This window comes from Aythya ferina, assembly GCF_964211825.1.
Source record: "Aythya ferina genome assembly, chromosome: 4".
NCBI lineage: Eukaryota > Metazoa > Chordata > Aves > Anseriformes > Anatidae > Aythya > Aythya ferina.
This window is the reverse complement of record NC_140300.1, coordinates 42,245,306-42,265,640: the sequence shown is the minus strand read 5'-3', so window position 1 is coordinate 42,265,640 and position 20,335 is coordinate 42,245,306. Positions and strand designations below refer to the sequence as shown.

General features: G+C 40.8%; 3 long non-coding RNA genes across 3 annotated transcripts; 1 reads left to right on the top strand and 2 right to left on the bottom strand.

Moving 5' to 3' along the window:
• Positions 1-502: 502 nt before the first annotated feature.
• On the bottom strand, positions 503-9,463 carry LOC311436453. The gene is made up of 4 exons (XR_014692864.1): positions 9,043-9,463; positions 5,903-6,074; positions 2,628-2,707; positions 503-1,461 (listed from the first exon to the last, which is right to left on the bottom strand). It is a non-coding gene; the product is annotated as an uncharacterized lncRNA (long non-coding RNA).
• Positions 6,086-8,357, top strand: LOC311436456. Its single transcript, XR_014692867.1, has 2 exons — positions 6,086-6,806; positions 7,171-8,357. It is a non-coding gene; the product is annotated as an uncharacterized lncRNA (long non-coding RNA).
• Positions 9,464-14,343: 4,880 nt separating the features above from the next.
• On the bottom strand, positions 14,344-19,335 carry LOC311436452. Its single transcript, XR_014692863.1, has 3 exons — positions 18,751-19,335; positions 18,091-18,178; positions 14,344-17,102 (listed from the first exon to the last, which is right to left on the bottom strand). It is a non-coding gene; the product is annotated as an uncharacterized lncRNA (long non-coding RNA).
• Positions 19,336-20,335: the final 1,000 nt, after the last annotated feature.

Below are 20,335 nucleotides of genomic sequence, written 5' to 3'. Positions count from 1 at the left end.
CAGATTGTATCTTGATGGTTTTAAAACAGTAACTGTAAATTGTTACAGGTCTGTTGTAAATGACAGTAACTGTTAGGTGAGTTGAGAAAAAGGTTTCAGAGGTTGGTTGAAAGGTTCAGTCCAAACAAGCAGAGAATGTGTACAGTGAGTCAAAGAGCATCTGGGCTGGCAGAGGGAGAGGGGACACGGCTGGTTCTCAAAGTGTTTGCATCCCTGTGGCCTGACATGTAGCATATAGTGCTGTGGTACTTCCCACTTTCTCTTCCGAAGAGAACAATTTCTCTAGGAATGGCCAGAGCAGAGGATTGAATTGTCCTGCCTGGACACACAGTCAGCTATCAATTAAGTCAGCTAGCAAGTCCTTTAGTTGCTCCCGACATTGTGTTTTACTGTTAGCTTTCTTTTAAATGATCAGGCCAAATCTCAACCAAAATATCAGCTGTCCTGTTAAGCTCCACCCCTAGCTCCCCCCACCCCACCTCCTCCAAACCATGTTTCTGTATTTGTGACAGAGGAACCTTACCTGTACCCAAAGAGAGGTATTGGTGGCAGGTGGCACATAATTATGCAATAAGGAGCCACTGTCCTTTCCAGCAGGTGGCTATAACATGCATGTAGATCTGCACAGTGTTAATCAATTAACTCAGGTTTCCCTGAACTGTTTTATTTTTCTGATATATACACACCGATATACATTTGTGCGGTCATAGAGAACATCTCAGTTTGTGTCTAGACCCACTCCAGATGGCAAGAACTGCCCTCTTCACATTCTGCAGCTCCATATATTTTGAATATGCCATCTACATTAATTTAAAAATATTTAAAAGTGGAAAATTTTTGATTATTTCAAAAGTTCTGTTATTTCTTATGATCTTGCACCTGCCATAAGTCCACCAGAACAGGGCTTAAGGCAGAGACTTTGAAAAAAAACTCAAAGACAGAAACTCAACCGTAGAGTGATTTTTGTGCGGGATGGCGTCATTAATTCAGAGCCATGTTTTAAAATACGTGTTGTGTTAAAAACATACCAGTTGTGCTCCTAACAAACAGGCATCTGCATTATATCATCTGCCATCATATCTGCTGCTAATTGGTTTCCTTGTTGACAAGTCTCGTCAGAAAGGTTAAGTACTGGCTGTAAAAGCAATCTAGCCTCTTGCCCGCGGGGTCAGAGCTCAGGCAGACTGTGCAGAGCCCGCACAGCCTCTTCTCTGCTATATATTTTCGGAGAGCTAATAAAGCGCCAGCACAATCACTCGAACCGGAGGTCTGCCCAGCACGGCTTTGTCTGTGGAATGGCAGTAAGTGGAACGCCATCTTCTCAGCACAGAGGCACTCGAGTAGCCTGCGAGGGGAAGGTGCGTGGTCTTTTGCAATGAAGTTTTTGAAACTAAGGTAGCTGTTTTGAAACAGCTAATTCTGGACGTGGGGAGCCAGGGCCTGAGTGTCCAGCAGAAGCCCCTGGCAAAGGGATGGGCGTGGATTTAGTGCCTTCAGGTCATACCCCCAGCAAGATAAGCATCTTCAAGGTGCCTCAGCTTGAGCAAGCAGTTCGATTTATTAGTCACTTTTTAAAATCCTGTCTTCAATCACCACCTGGGCCTAAGGAACCTGAGGGAAGGTTGCGGGGGACGGCCTGCTGCCCACTTCAGTGGGAGGAGGACACGTCAGCTGGCGGACAGCACTTCTAAAGAGCCGTGACTGGCTTGGTGCTGGAAGTCACACGTGTTTTGGCAAATCTAGGCTGAGTTAACAGGTTACATCTGAAATAGCGCAGAATTCTACTTGGCTTGTGGGCTTGTTGTGTGCCTCTTGGGAAAATAATGCTATGTACACCAGGAAGCCAGCCAGTTGCTGGATACCAGGCACCACATCAGAAATGCAGCTGTTGTGCTGCCACATGTGCACAACAGCTGCCTTTTGAAGAACCTGGCTGTGGATATACTTACATGTATGACCCTCTTAAGTACCTACTGAGGAGAGAAGAGAGAGGGAGAGAAGAGAAAGAGAGGGAGAAGAGAGAGAAGAAAGAGAAGAGAAAGAAGAGAGAGAGAGGAGGGAAAAGACAGAGACAAGAAAGACAAGAGAAAGAGAAGAGAGAAGAGAGATGAGAGAGAGGGAGAAGAGAGGAGAAAGAAAAAAAAGAGGAAGATGAGAGAGAGAAGAGAAACATGATTCAGAGCAGGCACAGAACAGTTGCAAGGGACACCAACAGGAAATTTTCCATTAAGTTAAAAAACAAAAAGCAAAGAAAAAAGAAACACACCAGCAACAACAGTAAAATGCAGTTGTAGACAGAGGCATATGGGAGAGTAAAAAGTGATAATCTGGCATTTCTTGTGCAGCCACATGGAGGTTCTGCAACCTATTTCCCTACTTTAAGGCTGTATGAGGGAAGTTTTTCATACTAGCTTAAAAAAAATAAAACTGACTGTTCCATTTCCCTCCCCCTCAACTGTGATTAAAATAAAACACATTGCAAAACTCTGGGGGGGGGGGGAAATACAAAAAAGAAAAAAAATCACTTTCCAATTTAGCACGAAGAAGACTATTTGATTTCTTGTAGTATTCTCTGTTTGCATATATTTCTTCTCTACTTTACTTTTCAAGCCTCTAATTTCTATCACATATCTTCTTTACCAGCACTTCTCAGACATCATTTCATTGGAACTGCAAACTTTGTGCTGTTGCTCTTCTGGGAAGGTGCCTGTTTAAATAAAGAATAGAAAAATGCTATCACTGAGCTCCTAGAACTTCACGCCAACATTCAGCACAGCCTAATGTGACCAAAACCAAAAATAGGCCTCACTTTCTGGCTGGTTAAAAAACAAAGAAAACAAACAGAAAACATAGCAAATGTTTTCTTGATTCTTTCTGTCTCTGTTATTTAGGACTGGAATTTTCATTCACACACTAGTCTGGAGACTTTCCTTTTTAACAGATTTAACAGGAAGCCAGGTGGGAGGGTCAGAGATGTAACCAGCGTGCTCATGCATAGTTGAGTAGGACTTTAGAACCTATTTGCGTATGACCGTATAAATGAATGTGAGCATACTTTCCCTGCCTTGCTCTCACTGCCTCCTCAAGCATGTTGCTGCAAATAACCACACTAGCCTGGTCTCACCCTGATCACAAAAAGCCGGCTGCTTCACCCGTGACAGCAGCACTACCAGCACAATGCCCACCAATTTGCCACCAAGGCAGACCCCAGGGCTGGAGCCAGCTTCAGGCACGCCCTGCCCCATTGCACGTCTCATGCTGCGTAGCCTCATGCACACAGAGTTTGTCTGGGCACCGAGAGCAACTGCTGCTTGAGGAGAGAGCACAAAGTCACTTGGCTTCCCTGTAGGAACAACAACTCTAAAATTGTGGGGGGAAATTCAGACAGAATTTCTTGCTAGAACCAGCAAAATAAATTATGCTAAATTATCCATGTTTTGCATTTCTAGTGTTGTAGGGATTAACATTTTCCTGACATCTAGACTTCCTAGTACACAGCATACAATTGCATTCCATTACAGTTAGATGCAGCAGTTGTTTTAGCAATAAAATCACAGTATCTTTTTTTTTTTCCTGAAATTGAGGAAAAATAAAAATAAAATGGCATGGGAATATAAATAAAAATACATAGTTTTAGGAGTGCACACTCCATCAGTGTGATTTGAAATAATATGCATACAGTGGTGTCTGTCACTCATGCCTGTGACACTTTTAAAATACACCAGGATCGCTCCATTCGCATGTATTATCAGCAATGTCTGTTTGCACTCTGAATATTTAGTAAGCAAGCATTAAGACTTCATGTTTTTATATCTAGCTACCTTTTTTTAATGGGACTGCACACCTAGAACTCAATGAAAAGATCTGAATGTAATGTTAATGCAATTTTAAAATATGCATTACATCTTTTAAGTTGACATGTCAATTAAAAATAAATAAGATCCAGTTATGTGGTGATACTATGGCAAGATTGCATTTTTACCAGTCAAGTTTCATTCTTATTCAAAGTGACAGATTCCTCTGAGACAGACAGAGCCACGAAGAACAGTCCTCCAGCCATTCAAACCAGGAAAATATAATTAAGGGTGCACGTAATCACTTACCCAAATTCAGACATATTGGAATACCTCGTTCTGTGTTAAACACGTGGTTATTTTCCCGTGACTAGTCTATTAAAGCTAATTAATTTCATAATACAATTTAATTCTCATCCAATTTTTACTGGAAAGCAATCTTGTGTACACTACCAAAGGTTACCATACACTTCTACAGGTGTGCACCTGCTGTTCAGAGCACCTTTGTTAGCACGGTTGCAGCAGCTTTGCTTTACGACTGAGCCTGGGAGTCGGTCCCAGATGGAAGACCGGCGCAGGTGCTGGCCCAGCTCAGCTTGTGTAACTGGGAACTTAACAGGAAAAAAAGGAATCTGGTGGTATTTTCTTCCAAGCTCTGTTTAGCTAACTAAGGTTCCTTTGGTGCTGTGAGAGTAATTTATACCCAAGGTCTTCCTAACGTGACTGTGCAAGGCAAAAGTATGTACTTATGAAAGGACAGCAGAACTGGCCTCTCACTGAATCTGGTCTATAAACTTGCATCTCCAGCACCGAGTTCCCCAATTTACATGAAAACCCACTATGTGGGAAAAAGTACTTTGTTTGCTACAAAGTACTTTGTTTGCTACAATATACTAAATTGCCCCCTCAGTGCTCGGATTACAAAAATAGTTCCTGATGAGCCTTCCCCAAAGTATTTCATAGCAGTCAACCTTACATGCCCAACACGGACAGCCCTGTTCTGCTCACTCTCACCACGAATAAACCATTTTTCACTCATGAGCATCGCTGTTACCCTCCTCTGGACCTCAGCACTTGCACGATAAGGTCTCTTTGCTCACAGTTTCCTTTCATAGGTGGCAGAAGTGTTTACCCTCCTCGACTGGCCCATTCACTCCTCAGTTCCTGCCAGTATTCTGCTCTCAGGGTAATGCTGCTAACTAACACTTCAGAAGAAAGAAAGAAAAAGATCCATACATTGGGATTACTCAGAGGTTTCTCCCAGTGGAATGTTTTGCTGTCGGACAAGTTTCTAAAGACACAGGAATTTCCTGTGGAGCGGAATGTGTGGTTCCTGAGGAGCACTACCAGCCATGGGCTGCCCGACTGCCTTTGGATCCAGCTCCCAAAATCCTTTACACAGAGAGGTTTTCCTGAGCTTTCCTTAAAAATGGACCTTTTCCACCAGAATTTTTTATTTCGTCACTGTAACAGGCAGGTCCTCAACTTCTACATTTGCTGCCGACAGCACGAGTCACGTGAGTCCTGGCATTCACTTTTTGTCACCTAACCAACAGCTTCTCAAGAACCGTGCTCTTATTTTGAGATGTCAGGAACGCTCCGCATATAGGGAAGCAAAACAACATGGGTGTGGTATGTTTTTGTATAGTTCAGAGTTCATTTTTCCTGGGGAACTATTTTTTTTAAGCTTCCCAGGACAGACTAACAGAGGGATTGAGCCACCTAACTTTTGCTTTTAATAACCAAATAAAAATAAAGCAGATCACCAAAAAAATGTTGCTGGCAGCCACAAAGAGGACAGGACTCTGAAGTCGCCAGTGCAAATGTTCCCGAGCTGCCAAAAGCTTGCACGGTTCAAAGCTCACTCTTGGCACTGCCCAATGACCAGGGACCACCTCCTCCCAAGTCACCTGCCAATTCATGACAGGGCAAAAACTGAAAGAAATCCCTTAGCTCTGCATCTTGCTCTAGAAACCTCAAAAAGAAAGGCTATTTACCTCTAACTCCTCTGAGATCTGCTGTCTGTACATGTTGACATTGAATTTACTGTGCAAACACTGAAACCCAGAGAACTGCTACCACAACAGTGCTCACAGAAGCGCACATACCTTGCCTCCTCCTGCTCTGTTCTTGCAAAGGGCAGCCCAAGAGTCATCACAAGTTGCAGTGTCATAACAAGTTCAAATCAATTATCCTGCTTCTACAGGGAGACTGCTAAATCCTTCCAATCTTCTCTTCACAGGCCCAGTCGTGGAAGCGGACTTACTGAAGACGTCTCTTCTGTTAACAGAAAAGGAAAGAGCAAGTGCAATGCCCAGTAGTGCACATAATATTGTCACTGAAGTGAAAGCTGAACACTTACACCATCCCAAGGAAGCCTTCAACAGGAAGCTGATGGTAACCTTGTTTGTCCTTCCCTCCAAGGCAGTAAAGAGGATGGCCGACAAATAACGTTACCCTCAAGCAAAGGTCTCCTCCTGCCTTTTCCAACGTCTTTGGAAGCTCTCCCAGGAAGGCATGAGGACACAGAGAAGCCTCCCACCCGTGGGCACAGGCCAGAGACAGCTGCTACGTGCTCTGAAGTTGCAGGGAAGAAAACGTCACCTTTTTCACCTCCAGTAGGCAATCGGGGACACCGGGCAGACAGCCCAAGAGGGGACAGCAGCCTGTCCACACACCAGACAGGAAACCCCATCCATTTGCCCCCACTGATGTTTCTCATGGTCTTGTTCTTGTGAATAAGCAGCATTTCTCCTACTAATGGAAAATCAAGCGTGTGTGAGACCCCACCCAGGCTTCAGGTCACTAAGTGGAGGAGTTGACACTCAGACCTGCAGCCAACCCTTTCCTACCTGCAACCCTGTAGGTTACTTTGGTCATGAGAGGTATCAGAAAAGAGACTGATGCCCACCTAACTAGGAAATGGAGACTGCATCCATCATGGATCACAGGCTGACTGAAGCAAAAGGACTGGCTTTTCTCAATTTCTAAGACATGGAAGCCAGCCTCCAGGTACTTCCAGTCCAAAGCACAATTCTTTTTCTCCTTTTAAGACAGAACAGTATGGCATAGTTCCAACCTACATCCTAGAAAGGTGAAGAGCAGACAACCACACCAGCTGCTCAGGGCACCTGCTTCCAATGATCTTCCTCACACAATTCATGTCAGACAATGAAGATCTTATGTAAGGACTTATCCATCCTCATCCCTGGTAGCACATCTTATTTTGTCTGAGCTGCCAACTGCATCTTATGCCCCCTCAACTATACTGGATTTATTTTAGGCAAAATATGAAATAATGCAAACATCATATCAAATACTGCAGTGCAGTAACTTTTCTTTTTTAAACACTTTAACAACTTTTTTTTTTTTGTAGGATGAAACTGCAGGCAACCCATGTCAGCAGCCAAATTAAAACAAGTCTTTCTGAGTGAAAGGTGCTCTTTCTCGAGACTCAGCCTCACTCATTAACTCCAGATTCTTCAGCTTTTGGGAGATGCAGGATGACAGTTTTTAGAGGAAGCCTGATTTTTATTTATATACATCTATAAATAAAGACTTCATACCATAACACAAGTGACTCCATCGCATGATAGTTCTGTCTTTTGAAGAGAAACAGTCAGAATTTGGGCAGGGACTAGTGTGGATTCTTTTCTTTCCTAACTCCAACTCAGAAATGCATTTTCCCTTATCACACCTAGCAGCAGAGAAGAGGGCTGCATCTGTCAGGTGCCTCGTACTGCCAGAACCACAACCTGCCTTTGCCAGTGAGAGAGAGGTCCATCAGCAGACAGTGATGCACAGATACCATCAGGAAGAAAATGAAGGAGAGGAGCTTTGCAAAAGTGGGAATTTACTCTTTGTAATTAAAAGTAGCACGAATTCCACACTGGCTCAAAGCAGCTTTCCATCTAAGCCATAAGTAAGGAAAAAGGGAACAAAATACAGGGTACAGTTCACTGCTGAAAGATTGCAGAAATACACCGTCATGAGAGTTATAAAATATGATCACACAGAAAAAGAGTGGGGTAAATAGTTTGTGTAAGGTCACAGCATGTAAACAGAAGATATGAAGAAGGGAAAAGGGGATGGAGAGGAGGATCCAAATTAACTTGGATCTATTAGGGCTAAAGAACCGAGGTTTCCTGGCTAATAGCAATGACTTGAACTATTTAACCAGGGACAGGCCTTTTGAAAAAGTTATGCCCTTAAAGTTATTTACACAACAGCTGGGAGTCTTGATCTTGCCTGCCCTGCATCTCCTCTCCTCCAGCTGCAAAGCCTTTTATATCCTCAGTGGCTCTTCCCCATCACAAACACTGAACGAGCCCTGGTCGAAAGCAAGACAGAAACGTAGAACCCGGGAGAAGACGAGACCTGAGGCAATTGATTTAGGGCCCTGTTCACTGTTTCCTTTAGCACACTTCCCCTGGTTCTGAGCAGTCCAATGTGCTTCTGAGGGAGCACTGAGCAGCTGATGTGTTGGGGGGGGGGGGGGCAGGAGAAGACGGTAACAAGTGGTTGTTCCTTTTACCTTGGCTGTAAATCTGAGTACAACACAGCGCACTGCATCAATTCCAAACAAGTGCAGGCAGATATACAGCAGGCTGCTTGCCCTGACCAAGCCATAGAGCAAATTAAAAATAAGACTGTCTAGCAAGAGGTAAAAATACTCAAATCTGTTGCAAGTCCAAGTCCGGATTTAAGGAGGTCTGAATTCTCCTAGTTCTGGAAAAACATTACTAGCATGACAGAGTACATGTAAGCCTGCCCACAGATCCCAACCAACCTGATAGCAGGCACAGGTTATAGCCGTTTACATAAGCACTTTTAAGGAGCAGTGTGGTGGAAGAAAGCTATTCACCAGAAGGAAAAATTAATTTCCAAATCAGCTCAAATTGAATCTTCAATACAGATAACGTGGTACCTATATCTTGGTGGATTTTAGGGGGAAGAGAAAGAAATTCCGAGGAAGTTCAGTTTCCCCTGAACTATCCAGGAATGTATACCTTACAGGAGATCTAGTCACTGATGCCATGCCTGCTTTTCTCTAACTGCACCAGATCTGGTAATGGATTACAAAATCTTTTGCAGTTTCACTGCACGGATAGTGTTAAAATACTATGTTATGACAGACTTCTAGGAGGAAAGTTGAGGATTGACAGCAACTCCCCTAGTTCTCTGAAAGGATTCATTCCATGAAGAACCACTAAGCCAGCTGATGCCAGAAAATACAAACCACACAGACCTTGAAGCCTCCCTTTCTGCCACAGGGACTGGAGCTTACACTGCCCAAACAGTGAGATCAGGAGCATGAACTGAGAGACTCACTAAAGAGAGCATTTGTCTCTTTTTGTAGGATGTTTTTTCTCAGGTGTCTCTGGAGTTCCCTAGTAGGGAAGGCAGATGTACTCAATGCTGAAATTATGTAGCCATCAGCATTCACCAGGAATCATTTGGCATCAATCACAAGAGATTTTTTTTTTTTCTTTCCTCAAGCTGAAAGTACACTGTTTTTCCTATGCAGGACTGTTTGGCTATGTCTGGCTGGCTTGATCAGCAGGAGGAATGAAAGCAGGATGGCTGAGCAAGTACCAAAATATCACTCAAAACCACTAGCATTTACAGTTCAATCTATGATTATTTATTTAACAAACTTCCATTGTGAAAATTCAGTTGTGCTTTCAAAAAAAGAAAGAAAAAAACTAAAAAATTCTGAATCCACTTATAGAGATGAAAAAAATTAAAAAATATAAACAATACAATACAAACAGTAAACTAGATAGAGGCAGGGATCACTTAGATCATTTTTTCAAAGCAGTAACTATTGTGACTGTTACCTCTGAGAATTAAACAGAGCAGGCTCTCCAGTGTTTTGACCTCCTGTAGGTCATGTTCACAAGTCAGTGACTGTAAGAGCCAAGCTGGCATTCCCTGCCCACAACAATAGATCCAATTACTTCAACCAACACACATTAAAAAGCAAATCCAGCACATAAAGCTCGTATTGCTTTGTTAATTCAAATACATAGATCTGCAGATATAAAGATGAGAGAACAGCAACCTTGCCACTTCCCTATGCTATACATGTTCTGGTTTCTTAACTTTCCTTACACATTTTGTTTTCCTAATCATCAATCTATGTTTTTTGTTTTTTTTTTTTGTTTTGTTTTTTTTTTTAATTTGTTTTTGTTTTTGTTGGGGGGAGGTGTGTTGTTTTGTTTTGTTTTTCTCTTGGGGTTTGCCTGTTTGGAAACACTTCACCCTAACTCAAACCAAAACAGGGCTGGATAAATTGATTCAATAACTATTTGTTTTGTGTATGCCGCTCTTCCCACCATCATTCACTGGAATATAGATATAGGTGCCCAGTAAAAAAACAAACGCAAGCTTCATACTTATTACTCCATGGCCCTTCTTAAATTGCTAAATAACCTGGAAGTTCAAATAATTCATTTAGAGGAAAAACAAGAAACAGAAACCTTCAGTAGTAGACTGCTGAAGCCAAAAAGCTAGAGTGCCACTATCATTTATAAGTTCAGGAGTTATAGAATATTATAACAAGAAAGAAAAGGAAAAAAAAAAAAAGATCAAGCAATAGCTACCAGGCACCCCAGCTCCAGGTACACTGGAGGAACTGAGTCTGGCTGTGATTAAATCTGTGACAATTCCTTCACAAGTACTCACCTTCCTGTCCCCTGTCCTGCTGTGTGGTGATGGGGGTTTGCCTTCCTTCCTGGAAGCCTTGGGGACCACCCAAACTGGTGCCTTTGTGGGCTCCCATGCTTGTACCTCAGCTGCTACACTGCCCAAGTATGCCAGTGCTGGCTTGCTGTCACACAACACGGAAAATGTTGCCACCAAACCCCTCTATTATCAGCCTCCTAGAAGAAGATAGTATACAGAAGGTATGGAAGGTAATATACAGCCTTCTCCAACAGCCCATATTTTCCTTCTAGGCAGACAGAAGTCTGCTTGATAGCTTCAAAGTGACTGTCAAACTTCAGTGCCATGACAAGCACGTACTCACAGAGGAAGGGGAGCTGAACAGATCTGAAGGTGAGTCCAATATGAGGTCCAACATGACAGTTAACAGGGAGGCTATTTAACGCCTACTTTGTGAATGTGTCTGTTTCCTTTAAATAAAGTGGTTTTAGAAGAGACAAAATAAAAATACCTACTGAGAGTAGACAAAACTAACTGTGGAAGTGATACCGCCTAAGAAAAATGCAATGTTGCCATTTTTGCAGGGTTGCTAATTATGGATTATTAAGGACATTATACAGTGACCTATTAATACAGCTAGAGCCCTTTGTTGCCCTATTATCAATAACAAATGGGAACTTTCAGTACTATTTTGGGAAATGACCTTTCTACACAGCATTGTAGTGCAGCAAGAGCCAGGAACCTCCCAAGCTGTAATTCCAGCTCCACCATTGACTTGCTGTGTGGTAAGGGGAAGCTGGTTTAACCTCTCAGTCGCTGTTTCTTTTTCTGTAAAGCTGTAGTGACACTCGCCTACTCAAAGCACGGGGTTCTACTGAGTTCAAATATTTGAGCAGAGCTTTGGGGAAGCTAAATGCTAGATCAGTGTGACACTGCTGCAGCTGCTTAAGGCACTTAATGTGGCAGAAATTCAGCTGCAGCTGGAAGAACATAACTGAGCACAGCTGCAGGAGTCCCTCTCCACAGGTGAGCATCTATAGGCATCAGTTTTAGGCCACAAGTCCCCACCTACTAACATTTAACTTGTCAGGGTTTTCAGTTACAGAGCTTCTCAACACGTAAGAAAAAAAAAAGATTTGGTACTTGTTCCCCCTCTATGTGCCCTCAGAATTTGGGGTAATGTTTTACAAACTTGTTAACTTGCATAATGGTAAAAGATACACCTAAAATAACAGCATGCAGAGACCATAGGATGAAAATTACTGGGATGAGCAGAACACACAGTGGATACTCAGTTTATGCAGTGTGGTACGTTTCAAAGGTCAAAAAAAAAAAAAATACATGGTTGGATTATAAAAGGTTACAGAGATTAAAAAAATAGTACTGAGATTGTAACAACACCAGCTCTTTCACTCTCTCTAAATAAATAAAAGTCACAACTAAATGAAGTCATGCTGGAAACATGAATTATTTAATTTGCTTTGGCAGGCTACTCCTAGGCTTAATCCCCTCAAATTGTGGTAAAAGGTGGGAAGCAATCCGATCCATTCCCAAATTACATGAACGTGCATAAACACACAATAAAACTATGGGAAGGCTGTACTCCCAACTTCGAAAAATTCACTCACTTAGCTCTTTTCCAAGGTGCAGGGATCAAGCTATTTTCAACATCTCACTTCTCTCTTGCCTCCCTATAAAAGAAAAGGCTAGATACTGATATTTGAGAGTTGTCTAACAAATTCCTTTCAGAAATTCACCAACAGCTTCCAAATAAAACCAACCTCATGGCTCGAGACCCATCCCGCTGAAGGAAATTCCATTTCAATATCTTTGCAATTAATAGCACAGCTCATAGCCCCAAATCTGTGTCCCTGATCCAACAATTGTTTAGGAATGAAGTGAGTTCCACAGAATGGAAGATTTAACCTAAAAGCCCTGGTACCACATCCACATTTACGTGAGGAAGTTCCCAGGCTGAATCATGATTCTTTCATCATGATGATCCTCTAATGCCCTCAAAAAATCTTTAGCTATTATTCAAAAGCACTTTATTTTACAGAGAGACAGCAATATATCTGACACACTTTTAAGCATGACAGGGTTCAAGTTTTATAAGAATTAAATTATAGCAGTTACTGAAATCTATGTTTGAATTTAATATTTAATATGTCTCTACTGACAGATTGCATTTACTGATTTCAATTAACAGTGCCCAGAGATACCTTATCCATGTTTGTAGGCTTGAACTAAGGCAAAATTTTCAGATCTAGGCTACGGATCCATGGATATGTAGAAAAACAAAGGACAGGAATATACATTAGCTTGCCAGCTACTGGGCATAACACTTTGGAGAGAAAGAATAGTGTTTCCTCTACTGGGCAGAAAGCTCTGACTTGTGTGGAACACCCTGCTGGGAACACCCAGGGCCTGAGAGTCACTTTCGCTTCCACAATTTATTCAAGCAACATTTTGGAATTAGTTTTCTTTCAGATGAAAACTTCATGGAAAAAATAAGTTTAAATTCCATCAGTATTCCAAGAGAAGTTGTCCAAGAAGTCAGGCAGCTGATCCAAGTGATCACGGCAGACCCTGACTTGGAGCAAAAGCATCCCTCGGGTGGCGTGACCCTGCGGAGGAGCTGCCACCCCGGATGCAGCGGGAGCACGGCAAGGCTGAGCGCTGCTGTACAGCACCATCTAAGGGCTCGCTGCAAATACTGCAGCTGAGCCGAGAAGGCTGCAGCTGTTCCCAGCGAGCTTTCAGGTTCCCTGTCACATTGTGTACCCTTTAGCTCTCCCGTTAGAAAGCTTCCTAAGCAAATTTGTTTTCTCCGTAAATCACTGTCACAGATTCATCATGAAGAACCTAGCAAATGAAGTTACTGCGAAGTTGGCTGAGGAATAAAATTAAAAAGATCTACCCCTGACATTTCTAGCAATTTGTTTCTCTCTACTGCAATTTCTTGGTATGCAAACAAAGTGTTTACTACAGAAACTCCAGATCAATAAAACTAAAAAACCAGAAAAGCCTTATTCTATCCAGCTTGTCAATAACTAATTCTGCATTTCACCTTTTCAGTGCAATATTACTTTTCTTTGTAAATTGTATAAGTCTTGTTTGTAAAAATCTTTCCTTTTTGGTGATTTTATGATGAGATTTACATGAGGGAACACCACACTGACTTGAGGATCCATTTACTCCAGTCTTACTCTCAAGCAGCAACCAATAAAGAAAAAAAATAGGAAATCAAAACCATTCAAATTGTCCCACAGAAATGTCCTTGCACTTTAGATGCTTACTAAGGGATACATGTTCAAAACATTAGATGAGAGAGATCCAGATTAGATTCATTTACAGGATCTGTGCCTGTCTCCAGAGCAATATTTTCTAAGATGAAAGAGTTGGCAGTGGACCAAACAAGATTATTTTAATTATTCCAGTTCCCCTTTGAAATTTCCTGTCTCATTGCCCATGAATTTGCTACCTCAAAAGTGGAAAACTGACTCACTAATAGGACACAACTCAGTCAGCCTGCATTCTAGGACCCCTGTTCAATCACACTGAGGCACGTGCTCAGATGCCACCCTTCCTGATGTGAGGATGTAGAGAAGTGGTACCATTTCCAATAGGAGCAAATGCACAGCCAGGAATTGTGTGGAGTGGAAATGGGTGTGGAGAGCAGTGGCTGAAGCTAAACGAAAAGCCATGTGCATCCTGCAAGAGATGAAACAGAGCCTTCCCTCTTCAAAACATTGTAAATCAGAAGAACTGTTTAATCCTGGTACAGAAATAAAGCATACAGTGGCTTTTAGATGTGCTAGTGCTGTGCAGTGGGCATGGTCAGTCCAGTTGCTGCAGATGTGGAAGTGACAGCACTAAGAAGTCTCACAACAAAGACATTTATTTTGCTTATAAGAAAAAGACACATTTGAATGGAGAGCTAAAAGGAAAGGTGAATGGTTATAGTTTAATGACCTAAAGTTTGAAACATGAATTGTCAAATCTACTTATTCTATTGCCACCATGCACAGGAAGAACCGGTCAGGTAATCTGCATCACAACACTTAACAAAAATTATTTTGCTTTTACTGAAACTGTTTTTAAAAGTTTCTTGATTTTGACCCAAGTTCATTCCTTATCACATATATCAGAAGTTGAAAACGTGATTTCAGCTATTGGTTTTTAATCCTGCAGATATGAAATACTAGCAGCTGTTGTTCACTAGACAGACAAATCACATTCACAGCTCAGAGGAATAAAAAAAAAAAAAAAAAAAAGGCAAACACAATTTGCTGTGTTCAACAACCAAGGGCATGTAAAGTTATTTCTCATGATCTCAGGTAGCAGTCAAGATTTCCAGGTAGTTCATTCTTTATTAAGATTTGTGAAATTAAAAAAAAAAAAAAGTCAGATATTTATAACAGAAATATTTGCGATGTAATTCACATTCCAGTTTGCTGTTTATTTCACTTCTTTGAGCTCTGCCAGATGCCATACACCTGCCATGCCTTTGACATGACACACAGGACAAGCCAGTTTGTTTTGTGGCTGCCTTTTCCAGAATGAGTGTATGATCTCAATTGTGCACTTAGAGCAATACTGGCGTTCTTCGTTCATTTTATGAGTGGGTAGCTGAACAGGAAAGCTTCTCTTCAACCTTTGTAGTAGAACAGACTCCAGAGCATAAAGGGCTTGTGACACGCCTGCTGACCTTTTAATACGTTGGCCTATACTGTTTAACTGGCATTATTACCAGCTACCAATGACTCCTGAAGTGTGGGTTGAGGGCATGAGTCCATAGCAGAGGTGATGGGGTGGACAGATGAAAACTGACAGCCTGAGCAGGCATTATTTTCCACTTACTGTCTACAAGCATACAGATGTGTCTGGATCATAACATTTTGGCAGAATAAGTATAAAAATACTTAGCTGTCTCTTAGATCTAGAATTAAAAGACAAGCATCTGGGTAACAGTAAAGCAGCTCCCATTCTAAGCTTCTGACATCATAAGGCATGTTAATTGTTGCAGTTCATAACGTCACCAAAAATCCTTTGTCCAGTTAAACTAGCAATTTGTGTTTTAGAAGTACGGTGAAACATGCAACTTGCTGCTTAACCTACAGACCCTGCCAAACTTGATGAGAGGGGAAAAAAAGGGAAAGTTTTCTTGACTTGGTGTAGGTCCCTAATCATTTTCAACTACATTCAATATTCTTTCTAGCTCAGTTTGTGAAATGTCACCTAAGAGATATAGAACAGAAAATTCTTAGCACCCTTATTTCCCTTTCCTCTGGAATATTTTACCTACTCCAAAATACTGGGAAAGCTCCTCTAAATAAGAATAAACGTGTGACGTGTGAAGTCTGTTTTTCCTGCCATGAGCGAAGCATTTGACATGACAGCCTGGGGGCCAGCTCAGCTCCTTTTCCCCGTAAGTGGCAGAATACATCTTAGCACAGTTGACTCATCTCTAAACTTTTCAATCTCCCCACCTTCCCAGGATGGTGCCTGTTTTCTTCAAAGACTTGATGAGAGAGAGAGAGAGAGAGAGAAAGAAGACTAAAGGGGAAAGGTAACAAAGGGGTCAAGAAGAGATGGTTTGCCACAAATGCAGACACTGAACAGCGGTTTCACTTCAGAAATCCTTGTCTTCTGCTGGTGAGCTCTGTCCATGCCAAGGTTCACCAAGGTCACAGGAAAAGAAAAGGTTGCACTTCTGTTGATCACTGCTGCTAAGCAACAAGTCATAAGAACTAACATTAGGCTTGTCTTCCACCACTTGCAATTAGAAAACTACAAACAGAATCTTTGTGTCACAGATTCAGGACTGAGAGAAACTTTTAGCAGTGTGCCTCTGTAATGCTACGAGCCACACAATCAGTGAGACAATCTTCTCGTTAAATCTACATATCCTCAGCCACTGCTGCCAGCCACAGTGCAGCTCAGCTCAGTACTTGGAATATTTAGGTCTAAGTTTCTTTCAGTAGAAGAAGCAAAAGAAAAATAATGTTATTCATAAAGATAATCAATCAGGGATTATCTGAATAATTTTTAAAAGTAATAACTTAAAGAATTAAAACTTTTTTTTTTTTTAAACACTCTACCAGTGAAAGACATCTAAATATAACAGACACAGAAAGTAACGAATATATGGTATGTAAGTCAATTTGCCCTATCATTTTAAGGAGAAATACAGGAAATTCATCATGAAGGGAAAGTGCCAAAAAAGAAGTGCATTCTGAGTAGTAAAGCTTTTGCTTTTTGCTACAGGTGAACAATCACATACTCAAACTCCAAGGACTTATGAATACATTAACTTTTCCACCCGTAGAGCATGATTACAAACAAAAGCACCTAATTCCAAAGTACAACTGTCTAAATTACTAGTCACCCTCAACAAACAAACCTAAAAGACAGAAAAGGGAATTGAATTTATCTTTTCTTTAAACCTCACACAGCAACACTGCGTATCACATCAATTTGTGAGAATTGCCAGTGAAATGTTTGAGATAATTCTTATGTTCTCATGAGAGAGAGAGAGAGAGAGAGTAGACATCCTTCTTGCAGTTCCATTATACATCTCCTCCGTTGATTACGATGAATGTCAGCTCTTCTTTTCCTCGTTTATCCAATGAACCATACCTAGGTATGGCAGCCGGGAATAAAATATGCCTATCAGACTTCCACTTTAAAAATGTACTGTAATTGCTTGTGAATTGTTTCATTTGGAAAAAAAAAAAAAAAAATTGTTCTCAATCCACAAATTTTGGTAATGTTCTAATATGGCATCGGTAGGGGAGGGCTTATTTGTAAATCAACTGTAAATAGTATGACCACTGAGTATCTGATCTACTTTTTACAAGAGGAATCCTGTTACAAGTTAAACTGTACACTGTAGATTGTTCAAATTGTACATTCCAGAGGAACATATTGATTTTGCTTTACATGCATGTTTTATCTACCCCTATTCAATCATGTCTGACATGATAGCTACTTTAGAACATCCAGAAGAAATGGTTTTGGAACCACTAAGCTCTGTAAAAATTTTTTTCATTTTAACTGATGAATTATGTTATTTCTTGACTGTGCATCCAAGGGAGGAACAACAGAACAACAAGCAAGAAAAAGTTAAGAAGTAAGTATATTTACACCAGAACAGTTGCTTTAAGGAAGAAAACTTTAGGAAGGGAGTTGCATAAGGTTAATTAAAAAGAAAAAAGTTAACATGTATGCTTTAGCTTTGCTCAACACCCCTCCCCCCAAAATCTCCAAACCCACAGAAAGACATGTAACACACTGCAGAGTCATAAACAAGCAACATACATGAGGAAAACAGAGCAAGCAAGCATGTGTGACAGGAAGCAATGAATTTACAGAAACATGAAGGCAGATTAGCTATCAAAGAAAGGTTTTCTACTACTTAAAGCAGGACATTACCGCAGAACAGTAGTCAAGAAGGGGTCACTGTGTCCTGTCACTGAAGACAGAGAGATTAGATATGAAAGGAGTAAGTCACACTGAGAGCATGAACTTGCTAAGAGCATTTTTTCAACCTTAAGTAACATGGCCGTAAATATACATGGGGCTCAGAGTAAAGACTACTGAACTGTAACCCTTATACTCTACTGACCTGTTTCTGAGTCCTGGGTAAATCACTTGATCTCACCACACTTGTTTTTCCAGCTGTGAAACAGCAGCAACATCTATTATACAGGGACCTGGGGAAAAGTTTCACACTTACATACAGCTGCAAGACTTCAAGGACACAACAGTTTGTGCATCTGGAAAGTTTGTTCCTCACCTCCCGTATCAATTTGTCTAACAGTTCATCACATCTCTATCTACAAACGGTCTTGCTATTATTTTCTCATACAGTTATTTTCTTATACCGCTTTGCAGTAGCTGTGGTTTTAAATGTTAATGTGAAAGAAATTTAACTCTAGAAACTAGAGAATATGTCAACATCCTACTCAACAGATTTGTTTACTGTTTTTTTCAGAACCCTGTGTACTTGAATACAACACTTTAGTGCATTTTACCCCTTCTAATCCCCCAGAGTTAGAAGTGATGAGCTGCAAATGCCACTTCCCATTCTGGGAAATACGGAATTGTTTACTAAATTCTAGCCTACTAGCTCAAGCTATGCAGTCCTTCTGAAGACAATGCACTTCCCCATTTTGTTTATGTCAGTGAGGACATAAACAAAACTGCAAAACTAATTGAACAGTTGGCTTCAAAACATTCTGTGGCAATATTCTACCAGCTAGAAAACAAAAAAGTTGATTCTTACATGCGAGGCTCAGCTCATAGTTCACACAGTACAGCTTTTCAATTTGGTAGGGGAATCACTGAAAAATAAAGCAGGGATCGTCATTTATCATGCCATTTCTGGAGACCCCTTTCAGTATAAGGCATTTTTCTGTCTACTGAAGCATGAAACACAAACACATAAAGAAAGCAAATCTAATTTTCATTCAATGCTCTCCTTTAGGAGGAAAATGCAGCTGAATGAAAAGTAGAACTTAAACTATTGTACTATCTTCTAAGAGTTCATTAGTAAATTAACTCTACTCCAAGAGGAGCAACAAAATGAGACAATGATGATGACCCCACGGCTTGAGTAGATAGACAGATCTTGGTCCAGAAAACAAATCCTGAAGTGGTAAAAGGTATTCTGCTAGAACAGCCTTTATTCAAACAAAGCCACAGGTTCTATTTTACTTGCACGATGGCTGCCATATAGCAGACAAGGAAAAAAGCAGTCCCTGACAACAGAAAAAGAAGACAATAGAGAAGACTTGATCTAGCAGATAAGCGCAAATTAGGTCACCTTAAAAACTGTCACCTGAAATAAATGGACTATCAAAAAGTTGAGAACTTACCAGTTAAGAAGCTGCTGCTCTCATCAATTCATTTTCCATCCATCTTTTCCTCTACTAGGTACCATCTAAATACATTTAATTTTTAAATCTGAGAGGATAAAAGAAATCACTTTAGGTTTGGGGCACTCTTTGTCATATTTATTAGAGACCTAAACTGTTTTTAAATAGAAAAGAAACATTTTTTTCCACAACACAGCAAGGCAATAATCAGATCCCTTTGCTTCTGGCACCCCCTGAACACTTCAGGTACTTTCAAGTAACTGATTGCAGCAATCCTAAATTACTCATTTGGGATGTAAAGTTTAAGAAACAGGAATAAGGGGGTGGGGGAAGTTGACAGTCTGTGTGGTGGAAACCACTAATACCAGCTACGCTGGTGCCAAATTTCTTTAAAAAGAAATGTCTCAGCTCCACATCCTGCAAAACAACACAATGCACTTTCTTAGTATTGTACTGCAAATATATAAAGAGATCCTTGCTATAAATTACAAAGTATTTTTACTTTACACTGCAGTTTACATTTTACTTCTTGGTCATGCTTCATATTCTCAGAGTGACAATACAGAGAATTTTATTTATGGACAACAATACAGAAACCATCCTACAATAGGGGAAATAACTGAAATGCTAGCACTGAGGATGAAGACTTTTTCTGTATTTAATTTATGCCACTTTGACAAACCAAAGGAAAAAAATGCCCAGCAATTTCAACACTCATTCATCTTTTCTGATAGCTGCTATATTATACCTACACTGGAATGAAAATTCTGAAGCACAGAGGTCTACCACAAAAAAAGCAGACTTAGCTGGGGACACAATATAACAATTGGTGCTAAGGGAAGAGAAAAAAAAAAAACAACTGTCTCCAGGGGAAAAAAAAAAAAAAAAAAAAAAAAGAAAAAAGAAAAAAGGAAAGCAAAAAGCAAGAGGATCAAATTACACAGATTCACTGCTACCCTGGAATTGTCAGAAAAATTCAGACTCAGGTTGCCA